Here is a 14991-nt window from a genome sequence, read left to right on the forward strand (position 1 = left end):
CGATGACAGGAACACGGTCTAAAACAGAGCTTGTAGGTACAGAGAACGGGACTCCTCAGCCAGGTCCATTCTGGGGCCCAGCGAGCCAGACAAACCCATCTGCACTCACTACTCGTCCCCAGCCAGACCCAAACTGAAACCCCCTCCAGCCCCTCCTTTCTGGCCTTTGTCTCTTTCCCGGGCCAGGAGGTCACCTGATCTCTTTGTTCACCTTTAGCTATTCCCTTGCAGGGGGGAAGGGCCCTGGCCATTTGTTGCCAGGATACAGAGTGTCGGCCATTTATGCACACTGGAGACTTAAGAAATGCATAGGGGAAACTGAGGCACCCACACAGTATTCAGAGGAACCATTAAGAACAGTCCCACTTTGTCACAAAGGTTTCATTGGAAAGATTATGTTTTACTGAATATGGTTATCCTATTTGTATGCATATAACAGCCTCGCACCTGAAGTTAAGAATATTAATTATTTATCTGTATTTAAAACTTTGCTACCTTGGGTGACACTCCCTGCTAACACTTCAGGTATAACAATGGAGAAGCCAGCCAGTGCTGATGGCCCATCAACAAGGACAATAGCTGGTGAAAAGGTCTAGCCTTCCTGTGGACTTGCCTGGGCTCAGGGACTCTGTGATGCTATAGGGTCAGGTGGTCTGGTCACCTGATACTGGACTCCATCTTGGAATACCAAACTTTTCCACTGGGAGGTGGGGGGAACCAAACAAAGAGTTCCCACTTTATGTCAACTCTATTTAAGGCGGGGAAGAAAAGCAATCAGGGTCTTCAGTTCTTCCTCCCCTGACTCCAGCACAAAGAGACACTGGAAAACACCTGAGAACAAAAGACTGGACTGAGGGAGGAAACAGCTGCTGATCCAGGCTGGAAAGATCTTTCTGGCCTGTGAAAGAATCTGCCTGGAACAATATTTAGGGTGAGAAATATTAGTTGTAGCCAATTTCTGTAGTGTACTAAGGATAGCAAGCCTGTTTTGTTTATTTACTGAAGTGATTCTGCTTGTTACCACTTATAACCACTTAAAATGTACCTTCTTTTAGTTAATACACTTTTCTTGTTTATGCTATAAGCCAGTTTGTGCAATTAATATCTGGGCAGGGGCAGGGAGCTGTGCACATCTCTCTCCACACTGAGGGAGGGGGCAACTTTCATAAACCCTTTGGGTCTGCACCCCTTAAAGGGGGAGTCCCTGGGTGCTGTAATAAGCCCTAAAGCTGGTCTCTGTCTGTGCAGCTGGGCGTGGCCCTGCCTATGTGCTTGGCTGGGAGAGGCTAGTGAGCCTGACCCAGGAAGATCAGGTAATAGGGAGCCTAGGCTGGCAGAAAGTGGGGGAACTCAGTGATTTCCAGGCACATCAGGTGACTCCCCAAAGGGTGCAGCTCGTCACAGTGGTGACCTTGGGCCCTGAACACAGAGCACCCTGGGGATACCATGTCCCTGGGCACCATGGGCCGCGATCCTGGCCTCAGGTTAGGGGCAGACATCTGGGCTTAGGAGCAGTGTCAGCGGGGCTCAGTGCACCAGCCAGTCACCCCAAGGGCTGCAGCGCTGGGTCCTGCTTTCACCCATCCTTGGGCCTGATCATCTACCCCGGGGACCTGCCCCAGCAGCTGCTGTAGTGCAAAGCCCTAGCGCAGACTGACTAAGCTGCTCGGGGTTTGTGCCAGGGCAGCTGCCCCCGGTGCCAGTCCTGCCTGTGGCCCTTCACCCTGTCTATGCTGGGGGCCACCCTCCTGCTCCCCCTCCACCGGGATTCTGGCTCTGGGGTCCCTCCTAAGAGCCTTGGCGCTGAGGCCAATAGTCCCAGGCCAAATCCATCCCTGCCTCAATAACACAGCTTCCAGCCAGGAGGGAGCAGGCCCCAGCCCAGCACAGAACGGCTGCTCCCTCTGCCTACGCAGCACCCGTCTCCCTCCCCACAAGAGCTGCCCTCACCTGGGGGCCTGAGCTAGCCCCGTCCGGGCCCTGGCGGTGCCGCCACGACCTGTTGAGCTCCCAGATGTAGACGGAGTGAGGGATTGTGCTCCAGTGGCCGGGGCCAGGGAAGATGTCCTGGGCTGGATGGGGTCTGGATCTCAGCTCTCTGGACTGGCGGCATGGCAGGGAAGAGCATTCCAATGCCCTGCTCCAGAGCTGTGCAGGGGCTGGGCCGTGCCAGTTGCACCAGCCGTAGGCTCTTAGAGGCTCACATCGGCTTCAACGAACCTGCTGCACTAGGACTTTGGAGACACGCTCCTTCCTGGTGCTTTCAATTAACTCCTTGCGGTGGAGCCTCTCCTGACTTGACTGGGAGCTGGGTGGAGGGGAAAGGATGCAGGAGCTAAAAGCGTTTCCCGGGGAGAGGTAGGGCGCCAGAGCTCAGCCCGCATGCAGGGAAGAAGGGACTACAAGGAGCTCCTTCAGCCTCACACTCTTCCTTCATTCCTAACTAGGACGGGTGTCTTGGGGAGCAGCTTGGAGAGTGCCCCTGGACTGAGCCTTGGGAGGGTTTGTCTCTGTCCCTTTCTGCAGCTTCCCCTTGTCTCCTCTCTGCTGCTTCTGGCTTGTGTGGGGTTATTGTCATGCCTGTCTGCTGCCTAGCTGCAGGGAAGTTGTGCAGCCATGCGGTCTAGTGGTTGAAGCTCAGGAGCAGGGAGCTGAGGTTCTGTTCCTAGCTCTGGTGTTGTGTGACCTGGGGGAGTCCCTGGTCTCCTTTGTTTCCCTGCTAGTTAGTTGGTGATAATGATCCAGACCTGCTTTTGAACTCTGTGGATGAAAGACCTTTTATAGGGATCAATATCACCGGAGCTTCAGCCTCCAGGTGCCTGGGATTTCTTCTCCTTCCTCTTCCTCACACTGTGGTTCCTCAACCCCTGCCAGCTCCATGGCCAGAAAGAGCCCCTGCCCCTCCCCCCCATGCATAGCACCTGCTGCCTCTGCCAAGCTCTCTCACACCATCACTGCCAGCCAGGACTCTGGGGGAGGACAAGGCTGTGGTGCTGGCCAGGGGGATTCGCCATATGGGGTGGGCCAGGGCACCCCCTGTGACGTTGCCCTCCATATATTTATGGAAATATGCTTATGAGTGTAAATATAATGTAACTGGAATATGCTTTATGCAAAAGGTCTCTTGTAAGGTATCATTACAAAGCTTATAATCTACTGAATGTGTTCATCCTGTCATTCTTGTATCTGAAGCTAGAAATATGAAGTATTATTCTGAAGTCCTATTGTAACTATGCAAAATGTGGGCTATTAATGGTGGCTTGGAATCTTGATGGCTTCCATTAACTAGGACAATTGGTTGTAAATGGCTCTGTTTACTTGTAAGCCTCCCTGTGTGCCAGCCAGTGGGTAATGAAGTCTCACAGGACATGTGAACATATCACATGATACTGGAATCCATCTTAAACCTGGTGCTTTTCCATTTAGAAGGAAAGGTGGGAACCCAGAGAGAGACAAAGGATTCCTGCCTTGTGCCAAAGCTATAAAAGGGGGTGGAACAGAATAAAGGGGGCTGCAGTCATGAGAAAAGCCCTAGTTACTACCAAAGCTGGAACTAACAAGAACTATACCAAGGGAAAGGATTGGGCCCAGACTAGGAAGGAGTCTAGTCTGTGAAAGATGCTTATTGGAACATCTCTGAGGGTGAGATTTACCTGTATTCAGTTTCTTAAATGTATCAGGCTTAGACATGCGTGTTTTCTTTTCTTTTGCTTGGTAACTTACTTTGTTCTGGCTGTTATTACTTGAAACCACTTAAATCCTGATTTTTATACTTAATAAAATCCCTTTAGTTTATTAATTAACCCAGACTAAGTGATTAATACTTGGGGGAGCAAACAGCTGTGCATATCTCTCTATCTGTGTTATAGAGGGCGGAGAATTTATGAGTTTACCCTGTATAAGCTTTATACAGAGTAAAATGGATTTATTTGGGATTTGGATCCCATTGGGAGCTAAGTGTCTGGGTGCTGGAGACAGGAGCACTTGCTGAGCAGCTTTGGGGACATGGACCAGACCTGGGTCTGTGTTGCAGCAGACTAGCATGTCTGGCTCAACAAGGCAGGGTTCTGGAGTCCCAAGCTGGCAGGGAAAACGGGCTCAGAGGTAATTCCAGCACGTCAGGTGACCGCCTCAAGGTGGTCTCTGTGACTGAACCCGTCACACCCCCTATTCTCCCGTCCCTTAACGGACAAAGAAGACTTAACACCTATCCTGGTACCCCCCATCCCCCCCACTCCTTTATCTAGGCTCCAACAAGCACCTCTGTAGGTGCTGCCCATAGACAGAATATCTAATTCCCCATCTGGGTACAATTGTCTGTGTGCGCTCCCCTTCCATCTGTGCAAAAATGCACCTTCATGGGGGGGGGGGGGGGGGGAATAAGAATCTGTTTCATAAGCCTGGAATTCCAGAAATTAGCTGTTTTGAAAGGTACAGTCCAGTTGTGTACACTGCTTTTCACTGCATTTGTATGCAAGAAAAACTACCTTTGTGTTTAAATATAAATCAAAGGGATACAGTGTACTATTTATTGTTTGAAAACAGTAATAATAATAATTATAATTAATGGAGATATCCCATCTCCTAGAACTGGAAGGGACCTTGAAAGGTCATCAAGTCCAGCCCCCTGCCTTCACTAGCAGGACCAAGTACTGATTTTGCCCCAGATCCCCAAGTGGCCCCCTCAAGGATTGAACTCACAACCCTGGGTTTAGCAGGCCAATGCTCAAACCACTGAGCTATCCCTCCCCCCAGTATTTTCTATGCTCAGTTTTAAAAGGTTTTTTTGGGGGAAAAACAGAGGAATACTGCATTGACGCTGATTTAACAAATATTAGAAGGGATAGGCTAATATCCATGTGTTATCACTGCCCTCTCCTGGAATAAACCAGAACTGCTGAGTTGTAAACCGTAGGTCCTGCAAACCCACTAGCTAACTTTTGCTCAAGTGGTGGGGCCTGTGCTTTTGGAGCAAGAGGATCAGGATTTATTCTTGCTGTCCTTGTCAATGCTAAGTGACCACACCTAGTACAGCGTAATGACAATCATCCGGAGCTCAGATACTGCAGCAAAGGTGCTCAGCGGGCGTTACCTGCTAGTACCTAGACAGACAGAACCCTAAAGTCTTAAGGGACCAGCATTTTGTTATAACAGATTAAAAACTCGAATGCAGTTTTTAAACATTATGGTCAGAAAAATAAAGATATTTAAGAGATCTGGGTGAGGGAAGGAACTAAGAATTAAAATTCCAATAAGCTCCCCTCACAAAACCCTCTTACTGAATTCCCCTGCTCTGTTATCACACACTCATTTGCTTGGGCAGGTTGATCTGCTGCACATCTCTCCAAACCTGCACAGGAAGCAACAGTGGCTGGTCAGGGTTTCCCAGCTGCTTATGCGGCCAGTGCATGTAATGACTGCAGCGTGCATGCCAAGTAATTGGGACATCTCCCAGGAGACTGACTGCATCTAGCGACTGTGAAGGGGAACAACGGCTGCTCAGGTGAAATAGATTGCGGGGGGGATAAAACCCATTAATCAGAATGCCTTTGGCTAGCTCCAGGGGGTTAACCAGGTGTGAAATCCAAAGCTCTGCCCTTTTAATACTGAAGCTGCCACAGAAAAATTAAAAGAAGAAATGACAGTGGAAGGGAGTGAAGACCATGTTCTTATCATTTATTATCTGTATTGTAGTGACACCCAGGAGCGCCAGAGATGGACCAGGCCCCATCGCGCAGACGCCGAGAGTTTCCAATCTAAGTACAAAAATAACAGGAGTACTTGTGGCACCTTAGAGACTAACAAATTTATTAGAGCATAAGCTTTCGTGGGCTACAACCCACTTCTTCGGATGCATCCGGTTGTAGCCCACGAAAGCTTATGCTCTAATAAATTTGTTAGTCTCTAAGGTGCCACAAGTACTCCTGTTATTTTTGCGGATACAGACTAACACGGCTGCTACTCTGAAATCTAAGTACAGGAGTTTAAATCGCTTCAGACTCTTCTAGCCAATAGTCTAATAGATGAACATTGGCTCTTACTGACGTGGTATCCAGTGAAGAATAGTCTCCTGTAAAAATAGCCTTTAGCGGTTGCCACACCACTGATGGTAGTTCACGTTTATAGGACGCTTTTTGTCCTGAACATTACACACTTACACGTGCAAGACTAATTCCCTGCACTCCTGAAATGCAGCCCGCTATGGGTGGAACTCAGCAGCTGTTTAACAATGGACAGTAACACCAACACAGAAGCTAAAAGGCAGCGAAGAACTCCCTGGCTAGTTGAACTAGCAGGGGACTCTAGGTAGGAAGAATGCAATTATCCACAATGGACTCTTACCCAGAGACCATTTCAGCTGGGCACAGGCAGGTCTGGATCAAAGCCATACGGGGAAACATCCCCCACAGCAACCACCCCAGCAGAAGGAGACCCACCCCCTCCCAAAGCAGAGTGGGGGCCTAGGCTTTTCTGAGGCTGGGTCTCTGGCCACCTGGCTTCCTCCTTGGCGCGAGCGGTTGCTGCTCCCCCTCCACTGCAGGCTGGCTGCAGACTCAGGCAGATATCACGGTTACCCTCAGCAGCACGGCTAGCAGGAAGACTAGAAATGACAATGAAAGCTGAGATACTGGCATCGCCACATGGACAGGGGTGGGGAGAGGCAGCACCTCGTCCTGGGCCTCTCTGCCTTAACCCGGCCAGGGGACAAGCACTTGTCTGTCCGTCTATTGCTGTTTGTGGGGCACCCTTCGCTGTAGCCTCTCAGCCCCAGCTGGGCACAGAAAGCCACCTGCTGCCGACCATTCTCCCAGGGGGCGGCTCTGCAGACCCCACCCCAGGGCAAGCAAAGGAATCCAGGCCACGATCTCCTCCCCCAGTTCCAGTTCCACGGGCAGCCCAAGGATGACGTGTGCTGTCAGACAGGAGACAATCCCAGAGGGGACTTTGTTGGTGGGGGGGATCCAGAGTCCACAGCTTGTTTCTCACAGGATGTAAAGCCTCCTGCTTCATGGTTTAAGCCATTCTAACTCGTAGGGAGAGGGCTGTGTAGGCTCTGTAGACTCTGGGCCTGGCCCAATCTGGCAGCGTCTACGTTCCTAACAGTGGCTCATGCACTGTCCCAGTGGCAGGCATGTCTACAGGCTTCTCATGAATGGGAGCTGCTCCCCACCTCCCGTCCGGCCCTAGCCATGCCTGTGTGGTTTCAAAGCTCCTTCCACATGCACAGCTCCGTCGCCGCCTGGGCGATCCCGTTCACGCGGCAGCACGATGGTCCCGGCCAGCTGGTGAAACGTGACCATGAGAGACCGCCAGGCTCGGAACAAAAAATAAACCAATACATCAGATGTTACGGAGAATCTGGAGGCGAAAACAGGAGAAAGAGCGACAGCTGGAGAGATCAAAGCACCCTGCCCGACTCCACCGCAGAGCCACTGCCCTGCTCCTGACCCGTTCTCTCGCTCCAGTGCACGAGAGAGAGAAGCCGAGTGAATGAGGATAAGGGGTGTCTGCAGGGGAGTAGCCCCCTGTGGCGTGTGCGTGGTGCTCACACACACCCCAGAGGTGGCTGCATTTCACAGGTGCCGGCTGTACACAGGGTAGTTGGAAAGCGTTGTGTGAGCCTGCTTTTATAGAGCACCCAAAGAGCTGCCGTGCGTAGAGCCAGCACCCCTGAGGGCAGCCCAGAGGACAGCAGAGGAGGGGGATTTTTGGTTAGGACAGTGGGGCAAGCCCCTGGCTTAGGGAAGTCCCCTGGGAGCTGCATGCCATCACTGCTGAATCAGTCTCGTCACTAAGGCGCGGCAAGGAACTCGGCAACGCATGGGGCGGGGTGCTGGGGGGGAGGGGGAGAACTGAAGCAGCCCCACTGGAATTGGAACCTGCTGTCCCAGAGCGTTTATTAAAGCAGGACTCAGAGACTGTGGCACCCAGCACCCCCTGTCATGAGCCAGCTGGAGAGGGCCCGATCCCGGGCTGCTTGCACGCTCTCAACTCCCATTGGCTTCAAGGCGAGCTGGCTTCGAACATCAGCCTTCCTTGTGCTCTGTCTTAAGTGCCCAGGGCCGTTGCTGGCCATTCCCCTAGCCTGGCAAGGGAAGCCATTTGCAGGGCACAAGAACCAGGGGATTTTGTCAGCCCAGCTACAGTGCTGCTCCTTGTCCAGCCCCGTCCTCTATTAACCCTTTACGCACACAGACGTAGCTTGCACAGAGGCTTAGATCGTACAGTGGGAAGGCCCATTGTGATCGCTAGCCTGAGCTCCTGCATAGCACGGGCCAGGGGACCGAGCTGAATTAATTCCTGCCTCAGTAGAGCAGATCTTTCGGGAAACCAGCCAGTCTCGACTGAAAAATTGCCACTGCTGGCTGGGTAACCCGGATGCAGACGAGCCAGCCCCAGCTGTGCCGAGGACTTGAAAACCGGCCCCGGAGCCCCTTCCTATTCTTACATATCTCAACTGATTCCAGTCCTGTCCAGAGTCGGATGCCCTCAGGGGCAGCCCCTCCACACTGCTGTGCTAATGTAGGAAGGGCGCCTGCGGTAGCAGCCAGAGCTCCTGGGTCCTCAGCACATGTGCTGCCTTGCGAGGTAAAGGTGGGGAGCAGACCTAGGGCCAGACTCAGACTCGAGGGCTGCATCGCCCAGACGTCTGTGGGAATTCTGGGTGCTCAGCCCCTCTGAGAACCAAGCACCTGGTGTTTCAAGTCACCGAACCCCAGGTCTGTGCGGTGACATACGCTCCCAGAGAGCCCTTTGTAATGAGAGGTGCTGGGTGAAGCCCAGACACCAGGCAAAGCAAGCATGCGCCAACAGGCGGGTACAGAGAGAGCCAGGAAGCAATGAGACAATCCTGATCAGCGCCATGGCAGCTGGTGTGCTGCACCTAGGGACCAAAGAGCAAGTGTGAAAAATTGGGATGCGGGGGGGGGGAGGGGAGTGGGTTAATAGGCGCCTCTATAAGACAAAGCCCCAACTATCAGGACTCACTGTAAAATCGGGACATCTGGTCACCCTGGCTGAGCTCAGAGCCGGAATCATTGTCAAGTGTGTTATCAGCATCACAGCAAAGGAGGGATTTGCAGGACAAGGAGCGGGTTTGTGGGGGTTTCCAGGGAGCTGTTAATTTCAAAGGATGAATGGCCCCAGACAGTCAGAGGTGTGAACATGAGCCTGTCACCACCCCAGGTCTGGGGTCCAGAGACCTCGGCCTGCTTAGTCCCATGGCAAATGTGCTCGAAAGTTCACGCCAAAGACTGGGAATTATTGATCAGGGGACACAAGAGAAACAGGTTCAAACACAAACCCGAAAGCCTTCTGTGATTGACGCGGAGTGGTTCTGCAGGAGAAACGATCCAATGTATCACAGGGCATTGGCTAGAGTCGCTTATTCTGTCCCTCTTAGCAGACAGGAAAGGGTTCGTTCTGTAGCCGGATTGCTGTGAATGGGGATCACTTTCCTGGCTTTTGACCCAAGAGACCGATGCAGAAGGAGGAGAAGAGACAGGGTAGTAAAGGTGGGGCAGTACGGCTTTCCACCACCTTCTCAGGATACGAGTCACTGGCTGATACCTGGGCTGGCAGGTCGGCCTCCCCCCAGCTCACTTCCCCAGGTTGGGGTGTCATCTGGCTGGTCTGGTCCCTCTCCTTCGCTGGCAGGGCAGAGCGGGGGGGGACTGTCTCCTCCTGTCATGCTGGTGTTGGGCCGTGCTGATGGTCTCACATCAGGTGAAAAGCCGAGAGAGAGAGAGAGAGAGAGAGAGAGAGAGAGAGAGAGGACAGGAGGAAGACGGTGGGGGGTAGAAAGGAACACACGGGGAAGGGGAAAGCCGAGCAGGTTCTCACCTGTATTAGGTGTGGTCCTCGCTGTCCAGCGGCGACGGGCCGGTGTCCTCACTGGCGGGCTGCTACGGATGTCCCGATGATCGAGGCTCGCCAACCAAGGGCAGAGCGTCTGCGGTGTCTCTGTTAGCACAAGAGAGCTCCTGCCACGCCGGCTGGGGCCATGCAGCAGAGCTTTTAATGCCCCTGCAGTGCAGACATGGTTTGGCCTCATTTGCAGGATCCCTTGCCTGGAAAACGTTAGCTGGGAGTCAGTTTCTCCATCACGTCTCTGGGAGGGGAATCCAACCTGCGCTTGTGTAGTGCATTTCACATGGCCCCAGCCGTCACCTCCTGCTGGGCTTGGGGTGGGTTTGATTTCTGGGCCCATTTCCAACCCAGGCCCCTCACAATGACCCAATCTCCTGAGACCCCCTCAGAGCTCTCCCCCTTTGCCTCCCTGACAGGGCTGGAGTCGTTTAGCCAGCAGCTCCCTGCCGTTGCTGCGGCATCCAGGCCAGGGCGCAGGGAGACACCAGAGAGAACCACTGGGTCTGGCTGTGTCCAGCAGCCTCAGTGGAGGGTCTCCTGTGTATCCATGACAGGCCAGGCCGGTCTCTCCCCTGCCCCGAGGGACACAGCAGTGCTTGGGCGGTTGGCACTGATAGGTGAGTGTCGGCTTAGACTTGAGCTGGGCCTGAACCAAGAGCTGATCCCAGGCACGTAGAGAGTGGGAAGCTTTTTCCTCCCTGCTGACCAGCTCAGTGGGGAACGCACTAGACCGGGCTGGAGGCCAGCGACCCCCTGAGCCACCCATCACCCACCTCCCCCACTGAACCACAGCCAGTCCCCAGGGCACGGGACACCTAGGCGCAGAGCCAGTGCTTTGATGTCCCTGGGTGGAGGCTGATCCCCTTGGTCACATGAGCCCAGTGAGGCGCTGGGAGGCCCTGACAAAGCCCCATTGTGGGGCAGGAAGTGGGAACAGCCTGTCCGGCGGGGGAAGGAGGGGGTCTGGCTGCACAGAGAGAGCTGTTCCTGGGAGTCAGCTGGAATGAGATCAGCAGGTCGCGGGTGTCCTGCAAAGCTCGTGCTACGGGGCGAGCCAAGGGGAGACTCGGTGGCTGGAAGCTGAAGCTGGAGACGTTCAGGCTAAACATAAGAGGCCCTTTTTCACCGATAAAAGGCCCTTAGCCAGTGGAACAACGCACCAGGGCGGGGTGCGTTCACCATCACTTGGAATCTTGCACGGGGATCAGCTGGGACGGGCTCAGAAGCAGGCGCCAACTCTGCCAGGAGTCATGGGCTGGATGCAGGAATCACTGGGGGACAGTCTCCATCCGGGGCGATGCAGGAGGCCAGGCAGGCTGGTCACCGCGGTCCCTTCTGGCCTGAAGCTCTTGGAACTGGTTTCCTGCCCCGTGGGACCTGCCTCTCCCCAATTTCTGAGTTAACTCCTGAGCAAAAGGGAGGGATAAGACTTGGAGTTGGACAACCGGCCCCCTTTAATGAGGATACGTCTGAATTACATCCCAGATGCCCCATCCACAAACATGGGCTAGTTTACCTCACTCCCCATGGGTAGGTCAGGTGGGGAAACCGAGGCACAAAGCGATTGAGGCCATTAGTATTTGTATTTCACCTAGGGGTACATCCACACTGAACCCCCCTCCCCCCATGACAGTAAGTCTCAGAGCCTGGGACAATGGGCTCAGGCTTGTGGGGTCATGCTCTGGGGTTAACAACAGCAGTGTGGACGTTCCCACTTGGGCTGGAGCCCTTCCCTCTTGCCGGGTCTCAGATCCCGGGCTCCCGCCCAAGCGGGAACGTCTGCCCTGCTATTAGCCCCAGCCTGAGCCAGTTGACACGGGCTCTGAGATTTGTGGCGCGTGGTTTTCATTGCGGTGCTGACATACCCCTGGAGACCCCAGCCGAGAGCGGGGCCCTGCCGGGCTGGTCGCACAGGTCCTGCCTGGACGAGCTAACAGCCCGCCTCGACGAGTCCACCCTCGGTTTGGGAGCCCAGCCTGAGGCACCTCAGGCGGGATGTTCCAGGGGTGCTGAGCCCCTGCAATGCCCATTGATTGCAGCTTGAGCAGAGGGCATTTGGCACTTCCTATCAGGCCTCAAGTGTCTCCAACTGGGGCTCCCCAGAACGAAGGCTCTGGCAGTCAGCCGAGAGTGGCTGGCCTGAGGTCACGCAATGAGGCAGAAGTGGAACCCAGGCGTCCTGGCTCAGTCCAATAGACCCCAACTCCCGCTTCTGCGGCACAAGGGAGATCCTGGCACCACCTGTGTATCATAGACTCAGAGAATCATAGAAGATTAGGGTTGGAAGAGACCTCAGGAGATCATCTAGTCCCACCCCCTGCTCAAAGCAGGACCAATCCCCAACTAAATCATCCCAGCCAGGGCTTTGTCAAGCCGGGCCTTAAAAACCTCTAAGGATGGAGATTCCACCCCCTCCCTAGGGAACCAGGGCCGGCTCCAGGCACCAGCTAAAGAAGCAGGTGCTTGGGGCGGCCAATACCAAGGGGCGGCACTCTGTCCGCTATTGGGGCAGCATGTCCGGGTCTTTGGCGGCAATTCGGCGGCGGGTCCCTCAGTCCCTCTCGGAGCGAAGGACCTGCCGCCAAATTGCCGCCGAAGAGTGGAGCGGCGCGATCGCGCTGCCATGGCTTTTTTTTTTTTTTTTTTTGCCGCTTGGGGCGGCAGAAAACCTGGAGCCGGCCCTGTAGGTAACCCATTCCAGTGCTTCACCACCCCCCTAGTGAAATAGCGTTTCCTAATATCCAGCCTAGACCTCCCCCACTGCAACTTGAGACCACTGTAGAGTGCACCAGGCTGCAGCCTCTCGGCCGGCTCCTCCAGGGCCTCTCACTGCACTTTGCCCCTCACTAGCTCAGTCTCGGAGCCCCAGGAAATCGTGGGACCTCCTGGTCAACCTCCTGCGGGCGCTGGGCAGGACAACCGGCCGTCACAGCAGGAGGAGGACGCTGGGCGGAGGCTGCTCTGCGACTGTTTCCGATCCCTCGTTGTGTCACACCTCCACGCAGCGTCCACCGACTCTCTGCAGGCAGTGGGTGCTGTCTGGGGTTCTCTGCTCGGGCACCCCACCCGCAGCCCTGAGCTTCAACCTTTTAGCCACGCTCCCGGAGCTGGGTTTTGCCTTTGTTGTTTCCCGAATTCAGCTGTGGCCTGAGTGTATTGGTGCTTCCCCTTGGCAGAGGGTGGTCGACCTGCCCGTCCCAGCACTTGCAACAGGTGTACCCCGAGTCCTTATCCCTTGTGCTGCTGGGACGTCCCGGCCACAGGGAACGCACAAGGGCAGAAAGCAAGACCTTTGCCACAGAGGGCGTGTTTAAAGCAAGCTAAGCTAGGACACCCCAAAGGTACCCCCCATTCCCCAGCCCTGCGACCACAGATCCCAGCCTCCCCCCAGCCCAGCCCCAGCTCAAGGGGAGGGGAAGCGGGGCTGAGGTTAACCACTTGTTTCCTTGGCACCAGGCGATGCTCCAGCCCCAGATGAGCTGCAGCGTTTGGGCTCTTTACGGCAGGGAGAGGGCCCCAGTTTGGCCAGCCGGGAGCGTCATAGTCCTGGCCGGCTCTTGCTGCACAGAGCTCCCGCGTTTGCTGGCAACCCAGCGCCCCCCCCTCCGCCCCCCATTAAACATACAGCGCAAGCGGATTAAGGGGCCCCCATTGTTTGATGAAGCCTATTTTGTTCAGGTCCCCAGGAATCCCATTCGCTCTGTTCCACCTTCATGTTACTCTTTCTACCCCGCTCCAATGGCCCCAGCCTCCCTAGGTCCCCTTGCCTGGGCGCGGGTCAGCACACAGACTCACGGACTTTAAGGCCAGAAGGGACCATCATCATTCAGCTAGTCTGACCACCTCTGGCTGAGTTACCGACGTCCTCAAATCAAGGTTTAACGACTCCACATTACAGAGAATCCACCACTGACACTAGTTTAAACCTGCAAGTGACCCGTGCCCCATGCTGCAGAAGGAGGCGAAAACCCCCCAGGGTCTCTGCCAATCTGACCTGGGGGGAAATTCCTTCCTGACCTCCAAATATAGTGACCAGTTAGACCCTGAACATGTGGGCAAGACCCAGCAGCCGGACACCTGGGAAAGAATCTGCAGTGTTGTCCTAGCTGTGTTGGTCCCGGGCGATGAGACAGACAAGGTGCGGGAGGGAATATCTTTGATTGGACCAACTTCTGTTGGTGAGAGACACCAGGACCTGTAGAAGAGCTCTGTGTAGCTCGAACGCTCCTCTCTCTCACCCGCAGGAGTTGGGCCAACTAAAGATATTCCCTCCCCTCCCCTCTCTCTAAGAAAGAGGCTCACAGTGTCAGCTGGGACAAGCGCTCACTGATTTAAAGAGCAGCTGAGCCCCCAAGGAGTGTTTGCCGGTGGGGGACTCTGCCCTACTGGTCAAAACATGGGCTCTAGCTTCCCTGTTCTGTGTCCCCAGGCTGTCTTGTATGAAGACAGGAGCCAGCGCCCCCAGCTAATCATTCCTAGGCCTGAAGGCCTCTCTCCAGGAGGTCATAATTATCCGGCCAAGTGGCCTTGATCCAAATGGCTCATCCCAAAACTAAGGAGTGAAAAAGCCGCTGGAGCCTCATCCCCATGCAAGCTGTTCTCACTAGCCTGCAGCCAGGACCAGAGGCAGATTAAGGTTTTGTGGGGCCCTGGGTCAGAGCACCTCTTCTGCCTCTAGTCCCATCCCCCCTGCACTCCTGGTGCTCCTGCCAGGGAAATGGGGTCAGGGCGTGGGGGCTTTCCCCACCCCCAGGCAGGAATGCTGGGTGGGCAGAGCAGGTCACGGGGGTGCCCATTTTTCCAGGGCCCCCCAATTGCCAAGGCCCATGGGCATGGGACCCATTGGCCCAGTAGCTAATCCGCCACTGCCCAGGACTTCAGAGCTACAAAAAGGAGAGAGGAAAGATAAGCATAATGATACACTGGATTATTATAGATCTCATTCCTTATTGACAGTAGCAGTGTGGCTCAGGCACAGAACTGGGGACCAGTAGGCATGGATTCTGTCCCCAGCTCTGACACTGACTCCCTTGTGTGACCCGGGGCAAGTCACTTCCTTTTGCTGTGCCTCAGTTTCCCCCCCACCTCAGCCACACACCCTTAAGATCTCTGGCTGGATCA

The sequence above is a fragment of the Emys orbicularis genome, chromosome 12 (assembly GCF_028017835.1).
Source record: "Emys orbicularis isolate rEmyOrb1 chromosome 12, rEmyOrb1.hap1, whole genome shotgun sequence".
In the NCBI taxonomy this organism is placed as follows: Eukaryota; Metazoa; Chordata; order Testudines; family Emydidae; genus Emys; species Emys orbicularis.